This window comes from Vulpes vulpes, chromosome 3, assembly GCF_048418805.1.
Source record: "Vulpes vulpes isolate BD-2025 chromosome 3, VulVul3, whole genome shotgun sequence".
NCBI lineage: Eukaryota > Metazoa > Chordata > Mammalia > Carnivora > Canidae > Vulpes > Vulpes vulpes.
In genome coordinates, this window is record NC_132782.1 from 42,574,671 (window position 1) to 42,598,458 (window position 23,788).

Genomic DNA, 23,788 nt, shown 5'->3' on the forward strand with positions numbered 1-23,788 from the left:
ATTTTTCTGGCTTTTTTTTTTTTCTTTTCCTATTTCTTACTCCTTCCACCATCTTATTTGTCATGCCTTACCTGTCTCTCCATTAGAATCACCACTTCCTTTTCATTTGTCTGTACCTGTGATTCCTCCTTTTTATTAAGCTGCAGAGAGAGAGAGGGATCTTTCTGAATTTTAGTGAAAGAGAGGTTTTCTCCTAAAGAACTGGTGGTATTCATCATCTTTTCCAACAATGAGCACTAGATCCCTGCTTATGTTTTCCTTTGTGCCTTGTTCTCTGTGAAACTCTGATACACACTTGAAGCTTATGAATAAAAAAGGCATCAAGATGCATGTTTGGTCATTTCTTATCTTCTTTTTGACCATGAGTTTCTGCTTTTGTTTTGTTTTACCATTTTCTATGACTTTTACGGCAAGCCATCAGCTTTGAAACTTTTGCATGAAATGAGAAAAAAAATATAGGAGATCCTTGAACAACATAGGGTTTAGGGGTGCTGACCTCCCATTCAGTTAAAAACTCACATATAACTTTGGACTCCCCCCAAACTTAACTGATAGCCTGTTGCTGATCAGAAGCCTTACTGATAAACTAGTCAATTAACACACATTTTGTATATGTATCATGTACTCTATTCTTACAATAAAGTATACTAGAGAAAAGAAATTGTTACTAATAAAATCATAAGGAAGAGAAAATACATTTACAGTGCTGTGTTTATTGAAAAAATCCACATATAAATGAATATGTGCAATTTAAACCTGTGTTACTCAAGGGTCAACTATAGAAATACAAGTAAGCTTTTTAATGGGAGACTTTGCTAATAATTTAGAAGGTTCTAAAAAGTAAAGTCCGCATGCATTTGACCTTTTCCTAATGACAAAAATTATTATTCCTCACGATCTTTTTCTTGATCATACATTGATACTGGCTGAACAATCTAATGGTAAACCAAATTCTGTTTTTACCTGTTATCAACATGGAAATTAGCTTAAAATTGAAAAAACATAGCACAATGTGTTATTTTGATTATAATCTATTTTTATCCTAAACTTAAATTGTAGAATATTTCAACATAGAATAAAAAAGGAACAATATTACACATGAAAACATCTAAAGATAAGTTTATGTGAAATTCTCTTTCTATCCATCTAAATTGTGTCCTCTCATTTTAGCCAGAAATTGATTGATATTATGGAAAATCATTTCATTTCCAAAAAGAAATATTATTACCTATCTAGAGGTGAGATGGGGAGGTTAGTTCTACATGCCATTGAATAAATAGAAAAATATCAGTATTTTTAAAAATTGGATATTTTTTTAGAAATAAAAGACTATTTGTTTTAAAAATAAATAAGGTATGGATTTTCTCTACTAACATTTAATTATAAGCCATCTCCTTTGTAATACTCTAAGAGAATGAAATCCAAGGCTCCCAGAGGAAGCTATCAAATTGGTGGTTCAATGAAGCCCAATTCATTCAGGTTTTATGATTTGTTTGTTTTTTCACTTGGTTCCCAAATTTTTCCTTTTATGCCATTTTATTTAAAAAACATTGTTTCTGGATCTATAAAACTGAGTATATTTATAATACAGTAAACATCACATGACTGATTTAGTTGTATGATTTCCTCTGGGGCATGTGGGTGGCATAGTCAGTTAAGTACTTGACTATCAATTTTGGCTCTGACTGTGATCTAAGTGTGGTGAGATTGAGCCCTGCAACAGGTTCCAGGTTCAGTGCAGAGTCTGCTTGATAGTCTCTCTGCCTCTGCCCCTCCCACTCCTGCTCTCTTTCTCTCTAAAATAAATAAATAAATAAATAAATAAATAAATAAATAAATAAATAAAAACCCAGTATAATTGTCTCTTAAACTCTACTACTTGAAATTTTCTATTTCTAAAATGTGTTATCCAATTATGTTAATAATTTACATGATTTCTCAATCAATATTATAGATAATTAAAGAATTAACCAGTGGGGACTTCTTTAAGGGAACTCATTTTTTTTTGCCAAAGAAAAAAGAACATTAGAGAAACTTTAATTTCTTAACAAGTTTGACATAAATATCAGTAGGCATTCCATGTTTCAACTCTCCAGATACTCCTAATTTCTACCAAGTAGTGATTAACTAGCTCATATAAATTATTTCCAATAAATTAAACTTATGTCACTGGAGGATAAAACCAAACCACTATTTTAAAAAAAGACTGCAAAAATGAAGGTATTATTTTACCTTATTAATCTGGTCTTAGAAATTCTCCTGGAAAGAATTAAACTTATAGTATAAATTCCATTTGCCCTCTAAACAAAGGTCAGCAGATTTATTAAAAAATATGACTTGGGGTATCAAGGTCTTCTTTGGGGAAAAAGGAGAAAATCTACTGGACCAAATAATAATTTACAGATTTAAGTTCACCAATGCTTACTAGTAAACTTTTAAGATAAGTTATATTAGTTCCTCAAGACTAATGCACATGAATCAAAAGAAGAAAGAAAAAGAAAGAAGAAAGAAAGAAAGAAAGAAAGAAAGAAAGAAAGAAAGAAAGAAAAAGAAAGAAAGAACAGAAACCCAAAAAACTTTTATAATAGTACAGTCCAGGATGGTGGCCATGGACACGTCCTATTAGATCTTTAATTGTCTTAGATGATTAAATTTTCAGCCAAAGACAGTCTCTTACCTAAGACAGGGAAACAAGGAATGAAGACATCAGGGTGAGTTCCCCGGTCATTGGGGCTCCTCAGATTTCTCTGAACACTCGGAGCCTGGGCAGAGATGGCTCTTCTAATGTATTAAGAACTAGTACTTCCTTTGCGTGGGGAGACTCTGCAGACTAATAGGCATCCCTCTCAGGAGCTGTCCCAGGCTGATAATTATAGTTAAATCTCAGCATAACCAGGCTGGTAATATGCTAAGTTTGATATAGGAGAAAAAGATTACAACCCAAAGGAGCTGCAAAAATTAGCTGGCATGTAACAACAGGATCCAAGGGAGTTCTCCTGATATTGGATTTTGTCCCTGGCAACACCATGTTTTATTAACTAACTCATCAACTTGCTGTCAGTAAAGGCCCCCTTGGCTGCTCCTCTGACCTTGCTGATTTTTATAGTGGTTAAGCAGCACCACCTGGCCTCTACTGCTGTATTTCAAGAGACCCAGGATATAAACTAAATAAACAAGAATTCATTGATTTAAGGGCACTTTTACAGAACACAAAATTTAACTCCCTTGTAAGAATCCTGGGGATTATGCACACTAGCTGCTAGGTGGCTCTTTAAAACCTGGAGAAAGTAGTAAGTCAGACTGAGTGAAGTTGAAGTTCCTGGGTTACCTTCGCATATGATAGATAAACGGATAAAAATGCTCAGGAGCATGTACATAAAATGATGATATAGTGTGAGACCAGGGGACCCATAAAAGAACATTTTTTTCAGGGGAAGGCCAGAGGACTCACCTTTAGCCAAAGACTTAATAAATCCAGTGGTGAGAGGGACACTAGCTTCACCAAGAGAAGGTTCTCCTCCACAGATCAGAGCTGATAGTAGAAGCGGTAGCCACAGATCTTGTTTGTTAATAGGGAGGAAATGATGGGTCCCCAGGGTAATAGAGGTCTGGCGTTGTTGCTTAACCATATGAAACTAGAGAGTCACAAATTGCTGTAAACATCAGCAAGGTCAGAAAACGGTAAAGGAGCTTTACAGAGAGAGTATTGATAGTTAACAGAACATGGCATTGCTGGGGTAAAATATACAGCAAATGCAGCTGCTGTTTGACAACTATCATCAGAAAAAAAAAAAAAACATGAATGGAGGAGCAGGATTCTGAAGGTAGTTTCCCCAACAAAAACGTATCCTTTTCTCAGTCCCTGAACATGAACCAAATTTTCAGATCTAGAACCCTGCTGTGAGAACTATAGATGACAGCCTCCACCTTCTGTTCCTTCTGAACCCATTGTAGCACTCGGGTATTGGCTCTGGGGTACTCCCAGCCAATGATGGGTGTGACAGAGGTCTTGGAGATACTATACCTGTAGACTGAAGTGTTTCCTACTATCTATTCTCTCTTTGTTCCCCTTCTTCTTCCACTGCTGTTAGAACTGCATTGACAGCTTTCCTTGCTAACCCCTGATCCTTCTTTTCCTTCAACCTTTATAGGCATGACCTTCAATAAATTCTGTTCATGTGCAATTATCTCTATGCTTCTGCTTTGTGGGGAATCCAACATGGCACACTAACTCTACCAGTCTATTGACCCTTGCACTCTTAGGAGATGAAATAAGGTCAACAGTGCTGTAATTCAATTTTCGTCAAACCATTTCAAGGTACATTTCCTAAGGACTTACTATGTGACGTATACATTGCTCTTTCATATATACACACACACATAAATGAATGAGATATGGTCTCTCTCTTCAAGAAACAGTCTATATGGAGAACAAACATGCTAAATAACTATAATCCCACTCACACAATGATAAGACCATGTCTTAAAGGAAATGTATTGAAGTGCTCTGGGAGGAGAGAAGCCTAAAACAGTTGTGTCTGGGAATCTCTGGGAGGACTGTATAGTGGAAACTTCTAGCTCTGATACACTTGTGATACATTGTATTTTCTAAAAATAGCCATATGAGCACTTTTAATCTCACATGATCTTTCAGAAGCTTGCCTCGTTATCAAGAGATAGAGTCTGTTTCCCTTCCTTGGACCTGCTAGTGCCTTTGAAAATGTCACAAGGAAGAGAGTGCAGCAGAAATGATACTGCATTACTTCTGAGATCCAGGCATAAAGGCCAACGCAGTTTTCACCTCGGGATAGATGGAGCCAATGATGGAGAAGATGACGTTACCACCAGTTGACCCATGAGATGGGCCAGGCAATCCTAGGTTCCTTGTCTTCTCCTCTGGTCTTGGAATGTGGATTTTGCTTGCCTTTCCTCCCCTCAGAAGCTGCTCCAGGGACATAGACTTGAGATGGTGATGTTGAGATCACCTGCCTCTCTATATAAACTTTTGCAGGCTGGTGTGTGGGATCCATTTGTCTTGCTACCACCCAAGACAAAACTCATATGTAAGTGCCCTATGTGTATTAGACTAGTCCCCTACCAAGCTGGAGTGACCTGCTTCTTTCTTTGGTCTCTTCCTGCCATCTGCATTTGGGGGTCAGTTTCACATTACCCCCGGGGAAGCCCCCAAGGATCTTGTGAGCCGACAGCCAATATATTAGAAATTTTGATTTCATGTTGGAGAGACACAAGGAGATACTAAGTAAAGATAAAGAGATATGCCCAAGGAAACCCAGCTGTTTGAGGCTTCCTAGCTAGGTTCCAGATGTGTGACTGAGAAAGACACCAGATGAGTCTGGCAAGCAGCCTGTAGCTGTTTTGGGGACACCAGAGACTAGCTTCCCTTTTCAAGGACTTTTGGAATTGCAGAATCATGACTAAAATAAATATAATTTTAACCCATTAAGATTTGATGTACAAAATAATGTCAAAAGGTACAAACTTCGTTATAAAATAAGTCCTGGAAATATAATGTACAGTGTGGTGACTACAGTTAATAGTCTATTAGTTAATTAACTATTAATTAATAATTAATACTCTATTGTATTTTTTAAAATTGCTAAGGGAGTAAATCTTTCTTTAGTATTTTATTCCTTTTTTTTTTTTTTTTTTTTTTTTGGCTAGGAGTAAATTTTAAAGGTCCTCACCACAAGAAAAATATCTGTAACTATGTAAGGTGATAGATGTTAATTAAACTTATTGTATTGATCATTTTGCAGTATATACACATGTCAAAACATTATGTTGTACACCTGAGAGTAATACTGCATTATGTCAGTTTTACCTCAATAAAAAGATATAATTTTTTAGTTTCAATTACAAATAATTTTCAAAACTTTTTCGTTGATTGATAAATAGAAGTGTGTGTATGTGAATATGTGCGTGTTATCTGTTCATCATTTGTTTATTAAGGGGATTCTCACTCATCAGTGTGAATGAGTTATTCATTTTTAAAAACATGATATTGGTATTATTCAGGACTTCTATTCTCAAATAATTTTCTGGAACTGAAATTAAAATTGAATTTACTAATTCATAGACCTGGAAGGACAGAGACTTAAAGACTCAAGATACAGCTAGATTCAAATGTGCAAACATTACCTTAAGAATCCTTTATTGTATCTTTCAATTGTAGTCTTCTTTTTCTTTCATCTGTTTTCAAGCAGAATCTCTGTGGTACTAGAGATGGTACTAGAAAGCTCTGGATTCCATGATCTATACAGTTATCCCATCAAACTCAGACTACTTCTTAGATAATAGTTTTGGTTTACTTCCTGACAACAATTTCATTGGTTTGGCTTGAGAAATATGTTCGTCTATGATTCGATTTGTATAACCTAGCAGATGGATTGCTCTACTGCCTTTACTCCCAGACCTGGATCAATGGGCAAGGGCCACCAAAAAGACAGGGGAAAGTCAGTGAAATATCCTTTTAAATCATTCATTACAAATGTTTTTATTGCTTTATTGTTGGAACTTTCATTTTAGGTTTTTCTTTTTTTATGAATAATTCATTTGTAAGTAATCAAGAGCATTGGTCTTTTTTTTTCCCTCAATAATTTCTAATGCTTCCCTGTCATATATTTGATAAAAGTTATTTTCTTCGAGCTTTATACAATTTTTGGAGATTATGTGATCTGAGAACCTAAACTGATTTTCCAAATGCTAGCCTCTTATCTGAACATCATTTGCTGATAACCTTCCTTCCTCCATTTATTTGTAAATCACCTAGTCATAAATTAAGTTGATATACATACTATGTATACTAAAGAATATTTAGGGCAATGAATTGTACTGAGTTGTTGGCTGTATTTTTATCAGTAGCACACGTCTATGATTTCTGTATCTTCTTATTATAATTTATTATTCAGGAGTTTCTCTGTTCTCTTAAATTTGAATGACCCATCTTTATGCTTGCCTAATTTCAAATAGTTCAAATCAATATTCAGAAATATATTTGTCATGAATTGCCTCAGACTTCCTTCTTTTGGAATTAAAATTACATTTTAATTATATTTACTTTGTAACAGCTTTATTGAGGTAAGACAGATATAGTATGAGTTTCATATGCATAGGGCGCCAAGGTAGCTCAGTGGTTGAGCGTCTGCCTTTGGCTCAGGTTGTGATCCTGTGGGTCCTGGGATCGAGTCCTGCATCAGGCTCCCCAGAGGGAGTCTGTTTCTCCCTCTGCCTGTGTATCTCCCTCTCTCTGTGTGTCTCTCATGAATAAATAAATGAAATCTTTTTTTCAAAAAAGAATCCGTCTAAAAAAAGTTTCATATACAAAAAGTTTAAAATATATGTATGCTTGTGTACTGTCACCTCTATAAAAATAAACATATCACCTCAAAAAGTTTTGTTACTCCCGGTTTTAATCTTTCTTTCTTGCCCTTTTCCAAATTTGGATTCATGTAAACAATGGTCTGCTTTCTATTAAGGTATATTAGTTTGCATTAAAAGATCTTATATAAATGGAATCCTATGATATGCATTCTTTTAATTTGGATTCTTGCACTCATCATAATAATTTTGAGATCCATGTTTTTATCTTAACAGTCCATTTCTTTGTATTGCTGAATAATATTCATTTATCATATTTGCCACAATTTATTCACTAACTCATGGATTGTTTCCACTTTGAGGCCACAATAGAAACAGAGATTCCAATAAACATTTGTGAAAATTCTTCTTATAAATATAAACTTTTATATCTCTGTGATAAATACCAAGAAATGGAATGGCTGGGTCTTACAGTAGATGAGTGATTGACTTTTTAAAAAATATCTAGTTGTTTCTTAGTCTTAGATTGAAAAGGAAGAGTCAGCTTCCTACCTAGAATACTCTCATAGGAATGATCATTCATTATGAATCAGATAAGCAAAGGAGAAGTTATGAAAAGAAACAAGACCATGGGGTCACAGAATATAAAGCAAGAATGATTCCCAGTGATCATATACCCTAAAGCCCTCATTTTACAAAGGAAAAAGACAAACCTCAATATCCAGGAAGAGATTTGCCCAAAGTTGCACAAAATCAGGCCAATTTGTGATTCAGTGCTCTCCCCAAGTCACAAAACCGAATCAAACTTTATCATCCACTTCAAAAGTGAGGTGAGCACAGGGATTTGCCAGGTCCATTTCACCAAAAAGGCCAACTAAGACATAAAAGACTTCTCTTCTAAGGCATGCCAGACATTTACTTCTTGCTTTGGATGTGGCTTATTCCATCCAACCTGACTCCTGTTCTCCTTCCAGCCTGGCATTTTATTAGCACATTCCTACTTTAATTTCTAGCTAACCAAGATTTTTTTTTAATGATTACACTGAGAAATGTCCCTCTCATGTACATTTTCGACTATGGTATTTCTAAAAGCAGCAGACAGAAACCTCTGAGGCTCACAACAAGTAACAGATGATTTGTATTCCGCTCCATAGAATGTCTATATGCTTTCCTACCCCCCCCCCCAAAAAATAAAATAAAGTCCTAAATATCTTTGAGAAAGGTATTTTTTCTCTGTTTTCTGGTTAATGAATGAATATCATAATATTTGAAATGTGGGCTGAAAAAAAGAAGCAAGCACTGAATATCAGATTCAATATTCAATTTTCTCCTTTCTCTTGATAACATAATATTTCAAGAATTCACACTTACATAAACACATGGTTACCAATTTCAGTCTTTTCAATACTTTATGAAGTATGAGAAGATCAGAATATTGCCAAGATATTAAAGACACAGAATATACTTTGTATGGAATTTTGATTACTGTATTTTCTCACTGAGTGGTTGTTTCTTGTGAAATGGGTGAATTGCAAGACTCTGTGAACCACTGATTTCTCTCTTTTATGGTTTCTGGTAAATACTTGTCAAAGTTTTGCTTTTCATGAAAAAAAAAAGACAATTGCTCATCTATTTATCTCTACCATTAATTAATTTTTTAGTTATCCTTTATTGAATTTTATAAAAGAAAACATGCTTAAGTGGGGTTTTTGAGTCATTTTTAGAGCAATTTTAGGTTCATTGTAAATCTGAGCAGAAGGTAAAGATTTCCCATATTCCCAATGAACCTACACTGACACTTCATATCACCAGAACCCCGTAGTTTATCATTTACTCTTTGTGATGCACATTATATGGATTTGGACAAATGCATAACAACATGGATCCACCATTATTGCATCATATAGAGTATTTTCAAAGCCCTAAAAATCCTCTGTGCTCTAACTCTTCATCCCGGCCTTTTCCCAGCCCCTGGTAACCACTGATTTTTACTGTCTCCATACTTTTTCCTTTTCCAGAATGTCATAAAGATAAAATCATAGTATGTAGTGTTTTCAGACTGGCTTATTTCTTTAACTATATATGCATTTATGTTTCCTTCATATTTCCTCCTTTCCATGACTTGAAAGCTAATTTATTTGTGAGCTAAATAATAATCTAGTGTATGAATATACCAGTTTATCTATTTAGCTACCGAAGGACATCTTGGTCACTTCCAAATTTGGGCAACTATAAATCTGCTATAAAGTTATTCATGAGCTGGTTTTGAGTGGACAACAATTGACTTTTTAAGAAACGGCTTCTAGAAACTGTTTTCTAGAATGTGAAATTTATGTCTCCTACCATCATTGTATGAATATTCCATTTTCTCTATATTTCAACCAATACTTGATATCACCAACCCATTTTAATGTTATATACTCTCATATATCTCATATACTGTTGTGGTTTTATTTCATATTTTCTTAAACAACTATTTGTTGAGTATTTTTATACATGCTTCTTTGAAATCTAAATATCATTCAATACCCAAATATTATATTGTTTATAATTTTCTCATTTTTTATCAAGCTTTTTGGTTCATGATTACTGATTTTTTTTCAGAAATTTGTTATATCTGATTCAGATATAAAAATATTTTTCAGAATATTTTATATATTGATTCCGTGAATCAAGGTCCTTTGTCACAATTTGATTTGGAAATTGTCCTATTATTCTGTGGATATTCTTTTTCTTTTCATTGACTTAACATCACTTAAAATAAAAAAATATATATATCTTTCAAGGGACTCCTGGGTGGCTCTGCAGTTGAGCATCTACCTTAACCTCAGGTCATGATCCTGGGATCCCAGGATTGAGTCCCACATGTGGACTCCCCACAGGGAGCCTGCTTTTCCCTCTGCCTATGTCTCTGCCTCTCTCTCTGTTTTTTTTTTTATGAATAAATAAAATATTTAAAAAAATGTCTTTCAATGAGGAAATTCAATTTATATATATATTTTTTTCTATTATGGAGTATATTTCAGTGCCATAACTAAGAAATCTTGGTCATTGAATATAACAGACATTTTCTCATTTAAAAAATATTTTTAATTTATTCATGTATTTGAGAGAAAGAAAGAGAATGTATGTACAAGTGGGGTGAAGGGAGGGGAGGAGGAAGAGGGAATCTGAAACAGACTCTACACTGAGCAGAGAGCCTGATGTGGGGCTTGAATTCACCACTACAAGATCATGACTTGAGCTGAAACCAACAGTCAGACGCTTAATCCACTAAGCCCCCTGGTGCCCTGACATTTTCTCATTTTATATAAATGTGGGAGTTCTATACTTGTAGGTATAGACTTATGTCTATGATCCATTTTGAATTTCCATTTGAGTTTATATATGATACAAATGCACTGAAGTTCTTTATTGTTTATTTTCAAATATACATTAAACACCTCCAGTAACATTATTTCTTTACACTTTTTATTTTAATTCAGTCAGTTCACATACAGGCTTATATTAGTTGCAGATGTACAATACAGTGATTCCGCAATTCTATACATCACTCAGTGTTCATCACAAGTGCACTCCTTAATCCCTAAACACCTACTTCACCCATCCCTTCAATTCACCTCTCCTTTGGTAACCATCAGTTGCCTATGGTTTAGAGTCTGTTTCTTGGTATCTCTCTCTCTCTCTCTTTTTTTCTCTTTGCTTTGTTTCTTAAATTCCACATATGAGTGAGATCATATTATTTGTCTTTCTTTGACTGACTTACTTCACTTAGCATTATACGCTCTACCTCCATTCATGTCCTTGCAAATGGGAAGATTTCATTACTTTTTATGACTTAATAATCTTTGATTGTGTATATGTCCCACTCCACAATTGATGGACACGGGCTGCTTCCGTATCTTGGCTATCGCAAATAATGCAGCTTTAAACATAGAGGTGCATGTATCCCTTTGAATTAATGTTCTTGTATTCTTTGGGTCAATACCCAGTAGTGTGATCACTGGATCATAAGGTAGAATGTGTATTCTGCTCTTTTGGCATGGATGTTCTAAATATATCTGTTAAATCTCTCTATTCTAGTGTGTCATTCAAAACCATTGTATCCTTATTGATTTTCTGTTTAGACATATCAGTCTATCAATACAAGTGGGGTTTTAAAATCCTCTACAGTTACTGTATTATTATTATTGATTAGTTTCTTTATGCTTATTATTAACTGTTTCATTTATTCGGTACTCCCATGTTGGGTGCATATTTACAATTGTTGTATCATCTTCTTGGATTGTCCCTTTTATTATTATACAGTATCCTTCTTTTGCTTCTTATTACAGTCTTTAGTTTAAGTCTATTTTGTGAGATGCCTGAATGGCTCAGTGGTTGAGTGTCTGCCTTCGGCACAAGGCCTGATCCCAGGATCCAGGATCGAGTCCTACATCCGGCTACCTCTGAGGAGCCTGCTTCTGCCTCTGCCTGTGTCTTTGCCTTTCTCTCTCTCTGTGTCTCTCATGAATAAATAAATCTTTTAAAAAAATAAAGTCTATTTTGTCTGATATAGGTATTGCTACTCTGGCTTTCTTTAGATATCCATTTCCATGATAAGTGTTTTTCAATCCCTTTACTTTCAATCTGCAGGTGTCTTTAGGTCTAAAATGAGTCTCTTGTAAGCAGCATATCTGTGGGTCTTATTTTTTAATCGATTCTATCACCCTATGTCTTTTGATTGGCATGTTTTGTCCATTTACATTTAAAGTAATTATTGACAGATATGTATTTATTGCCATTTTGTCATCTGTTTTGTGGTTGTTTCTGAAGATTTTCTCTGATCCTTTCTTGTCTTTCATGGTTTGCTGGTTTTATTTAGTGATATATTTGTATTTTTTTCTCTTTATTCATTGCACATTTATTAGTGGGTTTTGATATGTGGTTACCATTAGGTTTGTATATGACATCTTCTTCATATTACAGTTTATATTAAGTTGATGATCTTTTCAGTTTCAACCCAGTCTTTACTCCTCTTCTTCCCATGTTTTAGGTATATGGAGATGATCTTTTAAATATCAACCAATTCTACATTCCTCTCTTTACCACGTTTCAGGTACATAGTGTTATATTTTACACATTTTTTATTTTGTGAATTCCTTGACTGATATTTTATAGAAATATTCATTTTTACTTGGAAAATGTAAACTTTGCTTGGAAAGTTTCAACTGAAAAATCCCCTCATCGCTTTAGTTTCATTGATATGTAACTGTCTTCTTTTGTCTTGCTGCTTTAAATTTTTTTCTTTATCACTATATTTTAATTATATCTTGGTGTGGATCTGTGTTTGTTGATTTTGTTGGAGATTCTCTGTACCTCTGAGACCTGGATATCTGTTTCTTTCTCCAGATTCGGGAAATTTTTAGCTATTTTCCTTTCAAATAAATTTTCTGCTCTCCTCTTTATTCTTCTGGGACTCCTTTAATGCAAATGTTATTACATTTGATGGAGTCACTGAGTTCCTAAAATCTATTCTCATTTTTCATATTTCTTTTGCTCTCTTTTGTTCAGCTTGACTGCCTTCCATTACTGTCTTCTAGTTCACTAATTTGTTCCTCTGCTTCTTCCATTCTGCTGTTCATTCTATCAAATACATTTCTCTTTTTGTTTATTGAGCCCTTTATCTCTGCTATGTTATTCCTTATCTTTGTGTTAGAGGTCTCACTCATGTCTAAAGGCCTGGTGCGTCAGAGAGCATCGCTAATGTGTGCTGCGTGTACTCTGATATTCTGGTCACAGCCTCTTTATCATTTAGGCTACTTATCTGCAGAGGCTCTCCTTGCCTGTTGTGGTGGTGTTTGGTCCCTGGCCTGAATGTGATGAGTTTTAACACAGTGGCCATGATCTATTTGTCTCCCAAGCCATGTTTCTGCGCTTCTTACCTTCTTTGATATGGCCTACTCTCTACCTTTACTTGTGAAGTTTGCTCTGCCAGTCTTCAGGTCAGATTCTGGGGGTATGTAGGATGATTTGATAGTTATCTAGTTGTACTTATGGGCTGATGTGAGCCTAGGATCCTTCCACTCCAGTGCCATCTTCCCCTCCTTAAGCAACATTATTTTGATAAATTGAAGACTTTATCATTATGAAATAACCTCTTCCTTGCTTTTGTTATTTTCTCTGAAATATATTTTATATTAATATAACTCCGACGTTTTGCTTTTTGTTAGTGTAAGCATGCATATCATTTTGTATCCTTTTATTTTTAATCTTTTTTGTAGAAATATTTAATATAGGCTTCTAGTAGGTAGCATAGAGTTGTGGCTTAATTTTTGCTTCAACCTGACAATATCTGCCATTTATTACAGTTTTGAACAATTTAAATTCAATGTTATTATGTATATGCTATTTATGTTTCAATTTAGGTCTGCTCTTCTGATATTTGCTTTTTATTTGTCCCATATGATTTTCCCTTTGCCTCTTTTTCTGATCTTTTTGGATAGCATAAGTTAATGTTTAAAATAACATACATTAATGTTTCCATAGAAGAATACTATGGTTGTTTCACCAATTTTCACCATTAAGAGTTCTTCATACAATAATTAACTATTCTTCTTTAGAGAAAATCATGAACTCCTTTTTTTTATGAACTCCTTTTTTAATTATAGCTACTCTACTACTTATTCAGTTAACAGCTGTTATTTTCTACAATTACAGATCACTCAAGATCTTTCTTCTGGATCACTCAAGATCTTTAAAAGGAAAGTGTCCAAATACCCTAGTCAACATAAGATCCTAGTGAGAGCATATATTTACCATCTGTGTAAAGTCATACCATCTTCTGAACTGAATGTTAAGATCAATGGCACATTAAATTCACAATCAATTTTATTCTTTGGCCCTTCAATTCTATTGATTTCTATATCCTGGACCCATAATTCCTGACATGCATTGGCCATGACCAAAGTCATACTATTGCTTCCACCCTTGATCCAGTACAATTCTAATATCTAAGAGAATACTCTCAGATATTATTTTACTCTAAATTATTTTGAATTCTTTTTGAATCTGTTTAATTCTATTGGTGGTCCAAGACAAGGCAAAACACATTTTAATATTTAAAATTTATTTAATTATCAACTATTCTAATTGGTGCCACAATGCCATAGGATTCTCAGATATAGTCATCTAATATTTTCTCTAATATTTCTAAATATTACTTTATAATTAATTCACCAAATGCATATTATTAAGTACATGCTATAAGCTATGAACTCCACTAGATGTCCTGACTCAATTCACACCACAGAGTATTTTGTAATTTGTGGCTCTATCATTTATAACCATTTAGATTCATGCATAGTGTATTTGTTTGAGCTGTACTCATTATCAGGAAAGTGGGCAGTTACACAGGCTATATATTTTCCCCTATATATATTTCTATCCGTTATTTTTTGGATTTCAGTGTTAAATAAGATAGAAAATTCTATTCACATTTGTACTGGTAAACTGATCAAGTTATGGTGATAAGGTCACATAGAAAACTTCAACAATATTATCTTTAAAAATATTTATGAACAGGAATGCCTGGGTAGCTCAGTCAGTTAGGCACCCAACTCTTGATTTCAGTTCAGGTCTTGACCTCAGACTTGTGAATTCAATCCCCACATTTGGCTCCATACTGGAGCCTACTTAAAGCAATAAATGTATCTATGAACAATGACAAACTTTATAAATTAAATATATAGGTGTGTTACTATCACAATGGAATATAGAAATGGAAAAATTATGACATTTTAATAATTTACTTTTAAAGTTATTCATTTTGCAATTGTTTCATCAAGTATTTAAAAGCTTTTGATTCTTGCTGAAGTCAACACAAAATTTAAAAAATCAGTATTTTATTTGATTTAAAATAATTAAAATTTTATTATATTGTTTGTCTATAATTAAATTGTGACAATGAGTATTTTAGAGCTTTTACCAATCTGAGATTTTATATTGCAAGAAAATAAATTATGATTTCAAAATAAATGTTTACAGAGATAATTTTTGTGAAAATTTATAATTCTGTTAACCTACTAGTTTAGTATGGCTTTGAGCATATGCTTATTCTGTGTAAGATAAGAATATCATGATATGAAATCATCAACCATACTGACTATAAATTGACATATGTGAAGTTTCTAAGGCAAAAAAAAACACCTTCAGTTTCGAATTTGCAAATTGGAGACAATGATTCCTTCTTTCCTTTGGCTTTGGATGGATATATTACAGAGGTATGTGTGTATACACATGTGAAAGCACTTGTATTTTCAATGACAGATGAATATGATAAAAATAACTATCTAACTCAGTGACTCAAAGGGAACACAAACTCACTTACTATGGTGTAAGAATAGGAATATTCTATGCAAGGTCTAGGACCCAACACAAAAAATAAAAGTATTATTCTGTAACACAGATATGAATTATTAGTTATGAGTTATTATTCTCAGTCAGTGGAAAATAATTCAATATGCCTCCAAATTCCAGTAGTGCTAAGAAAGCAAAGAGATTAACTATATAACCAATAATGGGATGCTGATCACTTAAGTTAAATATCAAATAAAGATATCATTTGCAATTCAATTAAGAAAATAAACATCATTGCTGCTAAAGTACAGTTTATTGGGTGTTACAGACTTTGTGGAGAAAAGACACAAGGTTTGATATATATTCATACTGTAGAGTGATTTCCTATTGCAAATGATTAGAACACACTTCTGGCATCCTAATGTTCCTGTGCTGATGGGCTCTTCTGTTGTTCAATGTGTCTCAAGCAATAAAATCAGCTTGTAAGCTTTGCCTCAGCAGCTGAGCACTGCATGCATTCAGGCCATTATGGCAGTAGGGATGCTCAGTTGGGAAAATGGTATATAAATAACTGATAACACGAGGGGAGTCTGATTAATCCTTACTGGCCAGTAACTATTTTTAGGATTCCCTTGCATTTGAGAGGATATGTGCTTGTGAGAAATTGAATCTAAGAGCGTGAATGCTAACTCTATTCAGACAGCACAAAAGGTATTCTTAGAAAATGATTATTTTAAAATTGATTTCTGAAAATCAGATAAGTTTTTGAAAATGTAATTTTAACTTCCTACTGATTCCTTCTTAATGCATTCTCTGCAATAGTTTAAAATTTTTTATTTTGTTTAATTTCATCATTTAAAAAATCACTTCTGCAATTCTTTAAAATTTTACTTTACTTCATTTAATCATTTAAAAAACAATTCCCCTGGGATCCCTGGGTGGCGCAGCGGTTTGGCGCCTGCCTTTGGCCCAGGGCGCGATCCTGGAGACCCGGGATCGAATCCCACGTCGGGCTCCCGGTGCATGGAGCCTGCTTCTCCCTCTGCCTGTGTCTCTGCCTCTGTCTCTCTCTCTCTCTCTCTCTCTCTCTGTGTGTGTGTGTGTGACTATCATGAATAAATAAAAATTAAAAAAGAAAAAAGAGTGTCACTTTAAAAAAAATAAAAATAAAAAAAATAAAAAACAATTCCCTTCTCTCTGTCACATGCTCATTCTTTATTGCTCTGTCTCTCTCCACTTCCCACCCCCTATACTCCTCAAAAATATATATTTTTTGACAAATAAGTTTAGAACTCAAGGAGGTGTATACATATACTGTCTCTAATTGAGATACTTATATGATTGTATTTTAAGTTATATAAAGAAACATCCTATTAACTAAGAAACATCCTACTAACTATAGAAACATCCTATATAACTAAGAAACATCCTATTAACTATAGAAACATCCTATATAACTAAGTTATATAAAGAAACTAGTCTATTATTTGTAGCTTTTGCTGTGCTGTAGAGATCTAATATTTGATAAATATTCTCATAAACTTTTGAGACACTTAACTTAGATTCATATGTGCACAATCACAAATATCATATATATATGTGTGTGTGTCCTGATAAAATTAATCATTATCTTAATTCCAGTATGATTGGTTGATTGGTTCTTTATTCTAACTAGTCTTTAGATGACTGAACTATTGACTGTTACTACTTCCCCTCGTACTAGCTACCAATTTTTTAGCATCTACTCCATAAGAGATGCTATTTTAGGTGTTCACATTTATGATTTATAATGATCAGGTCTTCTGTGAATGTTACATAATATTATCCTAACTATACACATAAGAAGGACAAGTAGTTCAAGGGCAAAAGCTTGATCTGTATGATAGGACTATTTACTCAGCTAGTATTGCAATGCAAGTGTGTGTGGTTTCCAAATCATAATATTTTTGTATTATGTTATGCTACCTGAGGCTTATTTAATTTGATTTTTATTTAAAACACTTTTTCAAGCTATCTGGAACCTAATCACAATTACTCATCATCTCTTACCATGGGCAAAATGAATTCCTGAAAGCAGCCATAGCCATTTATAGTGAGCATTTGTGATTTACATTGGCAAATAAGTACTACAAAGATGAATGTGAAAAGATCCCTGAAAAAATAACCACGTTGCAGACTGTAATGAATAGTATTAATGCATATTTGGGTTTTATAAATGCTATAAAGGAGTAATTAATTTTAAGTTGTGTCTTCTGGCAGGTCTTGTAAGAGGAGGACATGACAAATTAGTACAACTCCAACACACAAATGTAGGGACAAATGAGTGGAAAGAAAAGAATCTAAGCAAAGGCACTTAAGGTGAGAAACATTAGGCTGAAAATTACAAACTTAAAGCACATAGTTTTGCTTTCCAAGAATGGATACATTTAAGATTTGTGTTAGTTGTAAGAGACAATGATAATATCCCAACAACAACCTCACCCTTACTCTTTTCCTCTTTCTTCTGAAAATCGTAAGCTGGTGACTACATACTGTAATTGACTAAAATTGTATATTCTATAATATATAACCTACCTTTATGCATACTTAGGTTATGTTTATAATAAAATAGTCATCCAATTCTATATTTCAAAATTACACTTACGGTTCATCGAGTGTTATGAATGAAATTGTTTCAGCACTTGATAATTTGATTTGATGACTGCAATTCCCCACGTTGTAAGGAAGAACTAAACTTGGCAAGAAATTAAACCTGTGAAAGAATGTTTAAATACATAAACATATCTATTAAATGCAACCTCCTGAATGAGCTCTCAGCATTTTGTGCCTGTTTTTAATGTATGTAGAGAACTACATTATAATTATTTATTTTACATGTTTATTGTTCCACCCCAAATGTAATCTTTTCTGAACACATTTCCATTTTTCACTTCATTAGGTTACTAGGACTGAATGCTTTGTCTGGCATAGTTTCATCTTTTGAAAAAGTATAAGAATTGATGTATGTTTCATAATTTCTTGTTAATTCTGAGAATATCTTTTAATTTGTAAACATAAAAGTTGTCACACTTTCTACAGTGTGGATAAAGATCCACACATGCATAACTCAACAAAATACATCTATTTTATGAGAACTATTTTATAAAAATGTTTCAAAATGTTTCAAAAACATTTTGAACTGGGTATATATTAATGTAAATAAGCATCCACAACTCATTTGGATAAACGTCTAATGAAAAAATTGGAGGGAAATGTATTTTAAAGAGGGAGAGATATAAGTAATTTACAAATTATTAACAGAAAGCATTATTAATACCATAGTTAAGAATCAGACAGGAAATCTTCAGATTAAGAATACAATGAATGAAATAAAAACTTCAATGTAGAGTGTTAATAGCATATTTAGTTCAGTAGAAGAATCTACAACTTCAAAGACAAATTATCGGAGTCCATACTATACAACATGATCTATAAATTTAATTCAATTTCTATCAAAAGCCTAATAGCAATTTTCACAGAAGTAGAAAAAAATCCTAAAATTCATTTGGAAGCAAAAAAGACTGAATATAGCCAAAGTAGTCTTGAGAAATAAGAACAAGCCTGGAGGTATCATGCTTTATGATTTCAAACTACATGAGAAAGCTATAATAATCACGTAGCATGGTTACTAGGTATCTATCTAAAGGATGCAAACATAGTGATTTGGAGGAGCACATGCACCCCAATGTTTATAGCAGCAATGTCCACAATAGCTAAATATGAAAAGAGTTCAGATATCCATGGACAGATGAATGGATAAAGAAGAGATGGTATATATACATAATGGAATATTACTCAGCCATCAAAAAGAATGGAATCTTGCCATCTGCAACAACATGGATGAAACCAGAGGGTATTATGCTAGCAAAATAAGTCAGAGAAGGACTAATACCATATGATTCCATGTATATGTGGAATTTAATATTACCATTTATCCAGGAGATGCAAATCAAAACCACAGTGAGATACCACCTCCATCAGGCAGACAATGACTATGAACAAGTTGCAGGATAAGTATTGGTGGAAATAATGGACACTTTACACTGTTGCGGGCAATGTAAACTGATTGATATAATCATATGGAAAACAGTATGGAAGGTCCTCAAAAGTAGAAATAGAACTATCAATGATTCAACAACCCCACTTGTGGGTATATATTGAAAGGAAATATAGTCACTATCGCAATGTGATACTACACACCCATGAACACTGCAGCATTATTTACAGTGGTCAAGATACAGAAACAACCCAAGTGTCCATCAACAGATGAGTGGATAGAGAAAATGGGATATGTATATGTGTGTCTATAAATGTGTGCATGTATATACACACATGATGGAATATCATTTAGCCTTAACAACATGGATGAACCTGGAAGACATTATGCTCAGTTAAACAAGCTAGACACAAAAAGACAAGTACTACATGATCTCACTTATAAAAAAAGTTCAACACGTAAAGTAGAATAGTGGTTACTGGAACTGTAGGGTGGAAGAAAACAGGACTTGTTGGTCAGAGGATACAAACTTTCAGTTATAAGATGAGTAAGTTCTAAAGATGTAATATAGAGAAGAGTTACTGTAGTTAATAACTGTATACCTGAAATTTGCTGAGATTAGATTTCAAGTGTTCTCACTACAATCATACAAAAAGATTGGTAACTATGTGAGTTGATAGATATGTTAATTAGCTTAATTGTGGCAATCATTTCACAATGTATCTGTATCAAAAATATATAATTTTTATATTTGAATTATACTTCAATAAAGCTGGGAGGAAAATAAATGTAACTAAGACCAATGCAGTAGAAAATATCAAGGAAACAATAGAGTTGTTTCCAAGAGGGTTGAAAACATCACTAAGAAATTTTAGAAGATGAATATATCAATCATGAAATTGTCTACTATGGAATTATTGTGGAATTTTGAGTATCCCATACTTTTCTAAGTCCATAAAATGTGGCTTCTACATTTTTTAGCTATGAAATATGATATAAAAATACTTAGTGTGGAGATAAATACTGGAAATAGTTCAATGTTAAAATATGTTTAGGCTATTATCCTTACCCTGATTTTATCAGAAAAATATTGTAATCCAATTCCCTTTGCATTTATGGTGCAAGAGGGATAGAGAATTAGCACAGTGCCTTTGATTTCATCCTTAGTGACCAGTTTTCTTGAGTACCTGGAATTTCCTCACTTAATGTCTAACTCTGATATTCAAAGGATTTTGAATTTAATTTTTTTTTCTAGTGTAAGTATTTTGTCTACAACTACTAATGAATTTTGTGGGAAAAAAGCAACAAAAAACTTAAGACTGACTTATTAATTTTATTTATTTGTTGTTCAGTATGCTAACCTATACCCTATATCCATGTCTATTTTGACTCTATTTGACAAGGACTGAGAGGCTACAATTTTTTCTTAATACTATGTTTAATTATCCTTTGTATGGTTATTCATATGTGTAGCCAAACACAGTTGTGTGTTTTTAAAAGATTTTATTTATTTATTCATGAGAGACACAGAGAGAGGCAGAGACATAGGCAGAGGTAGAAGCAGGCTCCCCACGAGGAGCCTGATGTGGTACTTGATCCCAGGATCCCGGCATCATGACTTGATTCAAAGGCAGACGCTGAACCACTGAGCCACCCAGGTGCCCCCACAAACAGGTTTTGTTTTGTTTTGTTTTAGACTTTGGATACAAGGACTAAGTTAACCATTTCCCTAATTTATTATACACCATCAGTATAAGTTCATGGAAACCTAAATCATTTTATTTCTTCCACATTATCTCTGACCTCTAGTATCATTTTTCCCTCTCACCAAACACATACTTTGGTATATTTGAATTATATCTTGGAGTATATATGTATCCTCATAAAATATGTAGTGCTGTGTTTGTTTAAAAGCATTTATGCATATTTTCTTTATTTTCATAACTGCAATGACTCCTTCAATTTCACTGCATTCCTTACTCATCTCATCAAACTCCATGTTAGAAAATCTACAGTTATTTAAGCACATGTATATTTATATAATAATTTTCCTTAGCATTTCCTAACAGAGCAATCAGTTGAAATAGAATTCTTTTCTAAAAGTTTAAACTATCTCCACCGTAACTTTAACTTCTGCTTCACTAATACTGATATTTCTTTGGTTCCAGACCACTTGTCATACTTTTCTTTCTATTCCACCCTTCCCATCTTCCTAAAATTCCCCTTCCATTTCTGTGTGCTCAAAAACTCTCATCCAAAGATTGCTTCTTTATCATTTAAATTGGCATATATTTAGTATGTTAATTAAACAAATTAAATAAAGTAAAATTAAAACTTGCTTAAAACATATACAGACAGGCTCACCAATTCATGGGAACAAGAGTCTTAAAAAGAATGCAGATAGATAATTAATTCAAAGACAACACTTTTTGCTCAAATGACCAAGTTATTTCCCTGACTTGGCTCTATCCCCAGAGTGTTTGCCACATCCTAAGACTGAGCTCCATATAGTTGTGGCAACCACTTGGGCTACACTTCCTCTTTATTTTTTAAGATTTTATTTATTTATTCATGAGAGACATAGAGAGAAAGGTAGAGACTTAGGCAGAGGGAGCCTGATGAGGGACTTGATCCCGGGACTCCAGGATCACACTCTGGGCCAAAGGGAGGCGCTAAACCATTGAGCCACCCAGGTGTCGCTGGGCTTCACTTCCTTAAGCATAGATGTGAGTAAGGAAGCCTGTCTTCCTCAGGCTATATTTTAATAGTAAGGAAACTTTTTTCCAGGGACGCTCTATTAAACTGTTCTTAGGTTAATTAACCAAATTTGCTTAGGCCTGCCCTTTTGTAAGTCAGTTACTGGCAAGGGAAAATGGGGTTACCAGGATTAGACTGTTCAGAAGCCATTCATCAGTTTCCCTTGAGCCACATGGGTAGAGATCATGAGGGAAGCATACATGAATGAGTCAGGTTTCTCTCACAAAAGGAAAAAGCATTTGTATACTGGAAGGAAACGACATGGATACCACACAGACTCACTACTCACCTTATTCAGTAAAAGTAATTACAAGCTCATATCTCAGAGCTTTCATAGCACAAAAAATATATGTGTAGATATAACATATTTCACTATGGAAGATCAATACTTGTAAAAACTGAATGAATCTTAAAGAATGACTTTATGAGATTTAGCTTCTGGAAAGTAAAGAAAGGATAGTGATATCAGCCTTCTTGTGCAGTTGTAATTTTTATTACTGTTACTAGCACATAATACGTGGTATCATCCTTAGCCTGGGATGACTACTCAAAAATACTATTATTTTTTTAAAGATTTTATTTATTTATTCATGAGAGACACACACACACACACAGAGGCAGAGACACAGGCAGAGGGAGAAGCAGGGTCCATACAGGGAGCCCAATGCGGGACTCGATCCTGGGACTACAGGATCATCCCCTGGACTGAAGGCAGGTGCTAAACCACTGAGCCAACAGGGAATCCCCAAAATACTATTATTTATATTAGTAACTACCTACTCTGGATGAGCAGGAGCTCTCCAGTCCAACATTTTCTAGTATGATTTATTTTCTGTGACCATAGAGGAACTCAAGTTTATGATCCCTGGCTAAAGTTAAAGTCTTAAAAAAAAAAAGCCTCTTTCACTCCTGTTAATAATTCTGTTTGTTATTGCAGTTGCTTTTGAAACACTCATTCACATACACACACCCAGGGACACACACCCTGGGCAGAGATTGTCCACGGCAGGTGAGATAGTAGGGGAATTTCTTTTCAGAGATATTTGGCAATATCTTTCTTTTAACTTCCTGAATATTTATCCTGCTTATTTCATCCTCAGATCTCCCTCCTGTCTTACCATACTCAAAGTTCCCTATTTATCTTTTTTGATATTTCACATTTTGTGCAAATTACTTTTCAACAGAGACACCTTCATTGGCCCACCCCTCCAGTATAGAGCCTGACTATGCTTTAAAAAGATAATTAGGACCACATTTTTGTATTCATAATAAATTATACATTTATTTATGATTATTTGGTTGTCAGGCTTTCAAGAGGAC